We start from the raw sequence: 9,993 nt of genomic DNA, 5'->3' as shown, positions 1-9,993 counted from the left end.
AGTGTCAGACCTGGGTTAACTTTGTGGAGGGCCCAGTCAGTGTCCTTGGAGAACAGGAGGGTTTGTGAGGGAGAGCAGCCCCCCAAATGTGGCACCTGCAGCCGGGGGCAGGGGGCAGATATCCTCAGCAGAGAATGGGCTGGGACCCCTCAAGGTCACCCCCTCCTCACTTTACGGATGAGGGAGCAGCCCCCACGGGAGGTGGCCCACCCATGGTTACACAGCCCGTGATGCCAACCCAGCTCTTCCACCTTCCATGTGCCAGTGTGAGGCGCACAGGGCATGCCCGCGTCTCACTCTGATGGGATTCCAGCCCCTGCCCATGCTGCAGGGTGTGCTCGTCTGAAGGGTGGATAAAATGGCGTGGGCTGGTCCAGACAACAGCACCAGCTCTGAGTGGCCCCATGGCCCACCTCCTGTGTTCGCGAGTAACCTCCAGAGTGTGGGCAGGGCCTGCAACTGGCTTCTAACCAACAGGACCCTGCAAGGGTGATGGGCCGTCACTTCAGCAGTAACCAAACGAGAGGGTGTCAGCAGTCTTGCCAGGGGGCGCTCTCCCTTGCCAGCTCTGAAGAAGCTGCCACGCGGTGAACGGGCCTCAGGACAGGGCCACATGGCAGCGAGCTGAGGCCAGCCTCTGGCCGACAGCCAGCAAGGCACCTAATGCTGCCAACAACCACGTGAGCTCAGCAGCAGGCCCTTCACCAGTGAGGCTTGAGCTGAGAGCACAGCCCCAGCCAAGAGCACAGCAGCAGCCTGATGAGGCCCTGAGCAGAGGACCCGGCTAAGCCGCGCTCAGAGCCCAGGCCCACAGCAACTGTGAGAGGACAGTGTTCCTTTGGCCGTGAAGTTCATTGCAATTCATTACACAGCAGCAGACAACAAATACACAGAGGGTCCCTCGCCACGGCCCTGACGACCACTCTGCCGGAAGCATCCAGATGTGGCCAACCAAGGCCAACAGGGAGAAGGCAGGACAGCGTTTCCACTTCAGGGCGCCTGCCCACCATGAAAACGACTCCATGGACTACGGAGGAGGATTTCTGAAGTCATGACCAGGGGAGTGCTCTAGAAACACACCACTAGCCACCGTCGCCGATTAACAGGAGTTCGCAGACCCATTTTGGAGAATGCCCCGTGATGAGTCATCAAAATCAACTTATCTTCTCTCCTTGAAAAAGACAATCACAGCCCTTCTGTTGGCAAATGCAGCTGCTACCTAAAGGACCAGTGATGTGTTTCCTCCCGGGAAGTAGGGAGTTCCCTCCCCAAGGATCCAGGAAGAGGCAGGACCCCCGCTGTCCCGCGGTGGCATCAACCCCATCGGTGCACAAACCCAAGCAGGTGTCAGCACCGAGAGCAGCCTCAGGAGCCACTCGAGCAGCCCTCTGGTTTTACTGATGGAGGGACTGGAGCCCAGGAAGGGTGAGGGGCTTGCCTGAGATCACACAGCAGACTGGAAGCATGACGAGGAGATTCTGGGTCCCGACGGCCAGGCTCCACAGCGCCCACAGTTCCACCATGATGTCCACTCCCAGAAACAAACTGTCTAAATTAACAGGGATCTGCAAATGATCAAGTTCACGCCCCCACCCCCAAATATCAACAGGGAAGATATCCCCCAGAATTCCTGCCAGATAGTCGTGCAGCCTCCACTTGCACACCCTTGATGACAGGGTGCTCACTCCCCGGAGGCAGTGTGTCCCACCTCTTGTCAGCTCTGCTGATCCAAACATTTTTTCTTTCGTGGGCTGAGCAGAAATCTGCCCTCGGTCTGGCTTCCGTGTTGGATGTTCCGTGTTCCGTATGGAGGGTGGCATAGAACAAGCTGTTCTGTTCTCCACCCAAGACCCCTGGGACTGTCTCTTCTCTCCCCTGGCTGAAGCCCTACGCCCAGCCCCAGCCACTCCTCCTGGGCACAGCTGCCACCTCCAGCCCCTCCGGGCCCTTGGAGGATGCCCCAGACATGCAGAGCTGCCGTGAACCGTGTGCCCCCAGCACCCTCCCTCAGGTGCCCATCCCCGAGCCTGGTGGGAACCATGGTCACTGCTCTCTGCACCCCATGACCAAGGGGGGCCTAGGGAGAGGGAGGGGCTCAGAAACTGTGGGTGCGCAGTAAGCGTGGGCTGGGTGAGGCAGACCTCCTGCCCTTCGGGACCTGCACCCCTCGCCTTCTGCCGGCATCTCAGACCTAGACCTGGAGTTCTTGCACCTTCCTGGGGTGTCTGCTGCCCAGCTCCACTTTCAAAACATCCCAAATGCATTTTGCTGCCCTTTTTTTTGGGAGCTGAACCATGCCCACAGCAGACCCAGATCCGAGACCTCTCAACAGTCAGTTACTACCTGCTAGGGCTGCCGGAACTTTTTATCCATCCGCCAGGAAAAATCTGTTCCTTACCTAGTGCCACCCACTGGTCCTTCACGCTCATTCCACCTCCCGCTGAGAAGCAGAAAAACATCAACACTTCCTGCCTCACATGACAACCGCATTGTTAAGAGTGTTTCTCACAAAATATCTCATTTAATTCCCCAAACAGTCCTGTGAGCTTGTTTCTCTTGAGCCCATTCTGCAGACGACGTGACAGAGGCTTGGGAAGCCTGAGACTGGCCTGAGCGCACCTGCTGCGGGGCAGAGCTGGCTGCAGTGAGCAGCTGTGGGGCTGCTGGTAACACTTTATACCACTGATGTTTCCATAAAGAACAACTTGCTTCTGAGCTTCCTAGCAGCCCTCGCAAAAAGGGTGATGAGAAAAGTCACCTGCTTCTCACCGTCTGAGGACCTGACAGGCAGTGCCAGTTCTCCAAGCGCCCCACAGAGAGCCGTCTGTCACCTGCATCCTTGCTTATGGGTCACAGAGGGACAGAATGGCCAGTGTCTCCTCTGTAGGAAGAAGCTTCCAGCACAGAGCCCCGTGGACTCCTTGGCCTGGCGTAGGCTGGGGTTGGAGCAGACCCAGGAGGTGGCTTCACGGAGGGCAAGGACCCTGGACATCTCTGGGGTGGGTGTGTGCATGAGGGTGCCTTCTGAGCCCCCCTCCCTTTGCCTGTCCCCCAGACCCCTCCTCGCGGCCATGTCTCCTGGTGCAGCCAAGGGTGTGGGAGAGAAGCAGTGGGGGAACCTTGTCCTCGGGACGGAGTTCTGTGGCCCAGGAGACAGTCTGGTGCCTTCAGAAGGTGTCAGCACCACTCTGCAGCATCAGGAGAGCAAGCCTGCCTTTGGAAGATGCCTCTCTCCAAGGGTTCTGTGAGGTGAACCCTCACTGAGTGACCACAGCACGGGGCCGGGGCCCCAGTGGCTGAGCAGGTAAGGCCCTGACCTCATCGCCAGGCCTGTGAGGAGATGCTACCATGGGCCCCAGAAGTGGGGACTCAGCCTGTCTAGGGCGTCGGCAAGCTGGGGCAGGAGGGCAGGGAGTCCCGGAAGGAAGCAGCAGCAGGTGGCAGGTGTGAGCACCTGTGTGTCCTGCAGCCTGACCCCGTGCCCACCTCACCCACCGCCTGCACCCAGCCGTTTCCTGCCTGTCTCTGTGCCTTGGCCAGTGCTGTTCCCTGCCTGGAACACACCCCGCCCCCCCAACCATGGATCATCATTTGAAACACCCTTATGCGTCTCCTCCTCCCATCTCCCTGCCTCCTCAGCAAGGCCCAGCGCCCCCCGGACCCCCGGAATCTGCCTTCCTCTCTCCCGGCACAGTGCTTAGGCACGGCTGAGGTCCCTGCTGGGCTCGGGGTCCTCAAGATCCAGGCCAGGCGTGAGGCTCCTCCGTGTCCCCAGCAGGAGCCTGGCCCAGAGGGGCAGCAGCGAGTGGGGCTGAGGTCAGCTGACTTCTACCGGCTGAAGGGCTCAAGCGTCTCAGGTGGAGGGAGACTGGGCCTGCCCTCCCACACACCAGGGTCTGCACTGGGTGGACATGCGAGTCTCTCGCCCCATGTGGCAGACGTCACCATTCCCATTTTACAGAGGGGAAACTGAGGCTCCCGTAACTTGCTCAAGGCCATGCAGCTCAAAGAGGCTGAGGCCACATTCACACCCACATCTTTTGGGCTGGTTTTGTTGTTCTCCCAACCCTGAATCGGTTCTCCTGGCACCCCGCTTCTGCCCCGCTGCCTGGTAGCCGGCTTGGTGCAGCAGGCTGCTAATGCCCAGTGTGGCCTATGGGGTGAGTCTCAGAGGCTGGGTTCCGGGACTGAGGAAGGGCCTGCAGCGGGAGCTGGGGCCCTGGGCCCTGAGGACGGAGAACCGAGCCCCCACTGAACTCACGGAGCCAGGGCCCGGGGCAGCCGTGTGGGCTGGAAGCACCCACCCAAGGTGGGATCGGAGGCAACCCCTCTTGCCCAGCGGCCAGGATCCCAGCCCTGACCCCTCCCTCAGGGCCTGCCCCAGGCCCAGCAGCTCCCAGGGAGGGCGTTCGCACAGGCAGGGAGAATGCTGAGTCCAGGCGTCAGGACCTGCGGGGACCGCTCTGACACAGAAGCCCGTGCCCCGCCTCCGCCTGTGTCAGCAGCCGTGGTCCTGGCTGAGGGCCCCCACTTTCAAGACGGATTCAACAAGTTCACCCCTCGGGGAATTATGAACCATCCACAGCAACATCTGCATTTCCTGACTCTTCCAACTAAACGAAAAATCTATACTCTTAAAAAAGGAGCAAAAAAAAAAAATTAGCCCTTGAAAGGAAATTTAAGACTTGAACCCTCCCAATGGCCATAAGGATTTCCAAAGACCAAAACCCTGATTCCAAAGCAAAGTGCCAGGGCAGAAAAGAGGCCACCGGCAGCAGCGCAGACCTCGCCAGGCCGGGGGCTACTCAGCAGGCAGTTCTGAGCATCCGAAATAGCCTGCGCCTGGCTGGACACAGGGAGGACCAGGGTCACTCCCACCCGAGGCGCTCCCGGGGACAGACCGTTCAACGAAAGACGGTGACGCAGCATGACGGCGCCATCCTACCGGTGCGGCAGAGGGGCCAACGGAGAGGGCCTCCCCAAGAGCTGGCTTTACCTGGATTCTGAACAACAGGACTGTGCTAAGCAGAGAAGAGAGAGAAGCATTTCCAGGCCGAGGGAACAGCATGTGAAAAGGCTGAGGTGTGCAGCGCACCGCAGCAGCACCTCCCCAGCCCCAGCACCAGACCCCACCCAGAGAGCGGTAAACACAGGGGGCTGCAGCGGGCTGGGGCCCAGCTCAGAGATTCGGATCAGCAGGCCGGGGCGGGGGGCCCACGATTCTGCATTTCTAGCAAATGCCCAGGCGAGGCTAACCCTGATTGTCAGACGACACTCTGAGCAGCGGCGGTCTAGAGCTCTCTCTGTCCAATGTGTTAGCCACCAGCCACATGTGGCTATTTGAATTTCAATCATAATTACATAAAATTACACACTCAGTTCCTCAGTCTCAGCAGCCACATCTCAAGTGGCCAGTGCAGTGTCTATCACATTGGACAGCGCAGATCTGGAACACTCCCACCGTTGCAGAAGGTTCCACGGGGCTGCGCAGGTCTGGAGGGTTCAGGAACAAGCAGCGGTCCAAGCTGAAGTCTTGAGGGGTCAGAGCAAGTGCGGGGAGATGAGCTTGAGCTAGCCGGCCGCTAAGGGAAGCAGCTGGGATTCGTCCATGGAGCTGAGGATGATTTTCAGGTTTTGAGAAGTGGAGGTTGGCCATCAGGATGGGAGAACAGATGTGGTGGTCGTCTCCTTCGAATCTCACGGCACAGGGTTCTGGCTCCCAGTGCTCACGGAGCAGCTCGTCTAGGACAAGCTCTTCTGTTAGTAACAACTGTCACCCTGGACGAAAAGAAGAAAGGCTGAAGGCACTGGAGAGTGATCAAACACAGGTACGACCCGGAGGGGAGTGTGGCCCTGAGAGAAGCGGGCACACAGGTACTATCTGTATTGGTACGGCTCTCCCTAAAGGATACTGCCGACTGCGCAGGGCACGGAGGACGGAGGTCAACCAGAAAGCTGCTGGCTCATCACCTGAGGAGTGGTGGACAGAGCTCAGTGCTGCCAAAACAACCGGAAATTGAGGGGAAAATCCTGGAGAGGAGGGACACACAGAGGGGGCACTCCAAAATCTGCATATAAACTGCTCTGAAATCCTTGGCTGACTCCTAAATCGCACAGGAGTGACTGACAGTCCAAAGGGCCAAGGACAAGAGCCAGAAGTACAGCTGAGCAGAGCGTGCAGTGCTGCATGCCACAGGGAAGACAGAATTTGGAACTCAAGTTCTGCCAAGTTAGAGGCACCAGGAAAAACCTTGGCTTCCCATGAAACCCCAGAAAGACCCACTGTAGAAGGACGGACCTGTCCAGGACTACAGGGACATGGAATAAGAAATCAGAATAGGGCCCGGCCTGGTGGTGCAGTGGTTAAGTTCATATGTTCCGCTTCGGCAGCCCGAGGTTTGCTGTTTCAGATCCCAGGTGTGGACCCATGCACCGCTTGTCAAGCCATGTTGTGGTAGGCATCCCACATATAAAATAGAGAAAGATGGGCATGGATGTTAGCTCAGGGCCAGTCTTCTTCAGCAAAAAGAGGAGGATTGGTGGCAGATGTTAGCTCAGGGCTAATCTTCCTCAAAAAAAAGAAAAAGAAATCAGAATAAAGGCAAAACAGAGATACATCTGCCTTAACAAAGCCTAATGCCAAGCCTCTGCCAACCCAAAGTGATTCCCTGATAATTAAACGAGCAATAAAACAGAACTCAGCCATCTTCTAGGAAGACAACTGAATTTAGAATCTCTACAACATCTGGAAAGCATCCACAACATCCAGTATACAACAACAACAAAATCTAATCATAGGAAGAAACAGGAAAATGTGACTCATAGTCAAGAGAAAAACCAGCCCAAAGGAACAGACCCATAGATGACCCAAATGCTGGAACTGGCAGAAAAGGACTTTAAACTTGATGGATAATGACTGAAGAGATGGAAAATTTCAGGAGAAATTACCTGCAAAAAGATCACCAAATGAAAATCCTAGAAAGGAAAACTACAATATCTGAAATTATTACAAAATCTATCACTGAGTAGGGTTAACAGTACGTTGAATGAAACATAAGAAAGGACCAATGAACTCAGAGACAAGTCAAAACCGAAGTCATCCAAAGTGAGGCACACAGGCTAAGAGATTAAAATAAACGGAGCCTAGCGGTCTGTGGAATGGCACCAAGCGCCCTAGCACAGGGATGAGTGGAGTCCTATGAGGAGAGGGGAGAATGGAGCAGAAAAAGATATTTATAGAATATTGGCTGATTTTTTTTCAAATTTGATCAAAAACAGTAACCCAGGGATTTACAAAGTTCACCAAACTTTGGGATAAATAAAAAGGAAATTACATCTTATGAAGAACGTTATATAAAACTGCTGAAAACTAAAGATGAAAACAATTCTTAAAATCAGCCAGAGAACAAGCATCCACTCCACAGAGGATGCAGCAATAAACCCATGATTCACTTATCAGAAACCATGGAGTCCAGAAGACAATGGAATGACAACTTTAAAGAGCTAAAAGAAAAATACTGCCAGGCCAGAATGTTATACACAACTAAAACATCTTCGAAGAATGAAGACAAAATAAAGACATTTTCCAGAGGGACAGCATACTATAAGACATGCTAACGGAGAGCTCAGGCTGAAAGGAAATGAGGCCAGGTGGAAATTCGTATGCGCAGGAAGCAGCAGAGTGTACAGGAAACAGTAAATACGTGGGTAAACACGAAATGTTTTCCTTTGCACATTTAGAAGTCAACAGGCTGTTTCAAGCAACAGCAACAGCAGCGTGCTCTTAGGTTGCTTTTGCGTTCTCCGTGAAGTCGTCTTAACACTGATCCACAGCAGATGCTGACACACGAGGGACACGCATCGCAAACCCTGAGCAACCACGAGAGACCCCAGCACAGGGACGCAGACCCCCACGAGGGATGGCGCTCATGCAACTTGGGACTGTCTGTGTGTCACCCTCTCTTCCTCTCCACAGCCCCAGCCACCCAGGACGCCCTGTCCCCCTACTCCAGCCTGGCACAGCTGAGCCCCGGGCCCTGCCAGCACTACCACTCGTCCATCCTGACGTGCTGGTGCCTGCTGGGCATTCTGGAGAGCACCAAGCAGGGTCCCAGCCACACAGCGCTCAGCCCTCTCCAGGGGCTGAGTAAGTATGTGCTGAACACGTGAACCAAGGTGGTGCTTTTAGCTCCAACCGAGGGTGCAGTTCCTCCGCCCCGTGAGTCCCCGCCCTCCACCCTGGCCACAGAGCTCCCATTCTCCGCGCTGCGCAGACGGCTTGCAGGGGGAAACAGCAGAAAAAACTCACGTGGGCAAACGCTTGGCCACCCCACCCCAGGACAAATCATCTGACGAGACGGGGCTGGAGCCCTACACAAAGGCCCACTGCGGCCTCTCTGGATTAAAAATCACTGGACCCCCAACTACCCAGGCCATGGAAATTTCCCAGCTACCCCGGAGGCCACATCCTCAAGGCACAAGAGGCCGGGGGATTACTACGTGGTTTGATGCGCCTCCCCTCCTAACACACGGAGCCGCCTGGGAGGAGCAGCCCAACGGTCCTCTCTGGAGCCAGCCGCACTGCAGCAATCGACACCGGTCACCTGCACAGCTGAGCCCCTGCCGGGGCCTGGCTGGGGAGCCCCCAACACCCACTCACCCTTTCCTCTTTGTCGCATCCTCAAGGTCTGACAAACAAGGAAACTGAGGCGCAGCCCCTGCAGCCCCCAGCGGAGGGCGAACAAGGGCGGGGTTTCTGTGATCAACACGGTGAGACGTGGATGCTGTCTGACCTTCATTCTGGAAGAAGTTAGAGGGCAGTGACGTCCAAACTGGGATCATTCAGGTACCATCTTTGTGACGTTGGCCCCCTGCACGCACCAACTAAACAATCACCTGTTTAATATTTTGTACTAAACTGACTTGTTTTATTGAAACGGATTCATTTTGAAAGCACACTTCACTCATCACCAACAACTGGAGGGCAGGACTCTCTACCCTCACTGGAAGGTGAGAAATAAATGCACGCCCAAATTAACTCCCACATGTCCCCTCTGGTCAAGGGCCTTGCCAGGAAAGAGCCTCCTGGGAGGTGGCAGTGCCAGGTTTGAATCCTGACTCTGGAAGTTGCTAACTGTGCAACTTTGGGCAAGTCACTCAACCCCTCTGAGCCTTGGTTTGCTTCCTGTGGCACCAGATCACAGACACCCCACAAGGTGGTGAGGCTTAAATGTAACAATGCAGATATACTGTCCAAGGCAACAGGACTTGAGGGAGTGGCAGGCAGCACTCACCTCCTGTCCAGATGGGAGCAATCTTTGCAGGCCAACCCAGCCTCTCCTGGTCCAGGGCCTCCCAAAAGTTCTGTCTCCCGCACTAGACTGAGCTAGGGTAAAAAAGCCCACAGTGATGAGAGGGGAGCCAGGAGCTGGGAAACTCCGCGGCTCGCCCACTCGTAATGCACTTCCTTGCGAGCAGCCTCTTCCCCTAATGACAGAACCTGCAAGAAACACCAGAAATGAGCTGGATGCATTAAGGCACACTCACCCAGACGGGGCCTTCCTGCAGGGACCACGTTTGTTCGCACTGTGGCAGTAGCGGCCCTGCATGGTGACCCTCGGTGGGCAGCCACCCCAGGAGCAGGTCAATGGGAAGGAGAAGCACAGCCCCAGCTCCTGGTCCCCTCTGAGGTGACGGGGTCTTTCATGAGGAGAGATGGGGGGAGGGGGTCACCTCTGAGGTGGGAGTGGATCCCCTCAGCCAGAGCCACGGAGGGTGGAGGACAGAGAGACGCTGGAGGGCAAGTGGAAGATGTACCACGCACGTGACCTGAGGTCACTCCCTTGCCCATCCCCCAGAACCCTCTCCTCTGGGTGCCTCCCTACTCCTAGCACCAGACAATGACTCAGCCCGTGGCCTCTAAATGTACCTCCCACCAGCCACTGGGTGAAAGTCCACCTAGCCCTTAGGACACAGCGGTCACCTCCTATCTTG

General features: G+C 56.0%; 1 long non-coding RNA gene across 1 annotated transcript; it reads right to left on the bottom strand.

The window, feature by feature from the left end:
• Positions 1-2,492: 2,492 nt before the first annotated feature.
• Positions 2,493-9,502, bottom strand: LOC138923537 (uncharacterized). The gene is made up of 3 exons (XR_011437268.1): positions 9,294-9,502; positions 8,660-8,799; positions 2,493-5,778 (listed from the first exon to the last, which is right to left on the bottom strand). It is a non-coding gene; the product is annotated as an uncharacterized lncRNA (long non-coding RNA).
• Positions 9,503-9,993: the final 491 nt, after the last annotated feature.

Source organism: Equus caballus, chromosome 3 (assembly GCF_041296265.1).
Source record: "Equus caballus isolate H_3958 breed thoroughbred chromosome 3, TB-T2T, whole genome shotgun sequence".
In the NCBI taxonomy this organism is placed as follows: Eukaryota; Metazoa; Chordata; class Mammalia; order Perissodactyla; family Equidae; genus Equus; species Equus caballus.
Note: the sequence above shows the minus strand (reverse complement) of the source record. Positions and strands in the feature narration are given on the sequence as shown.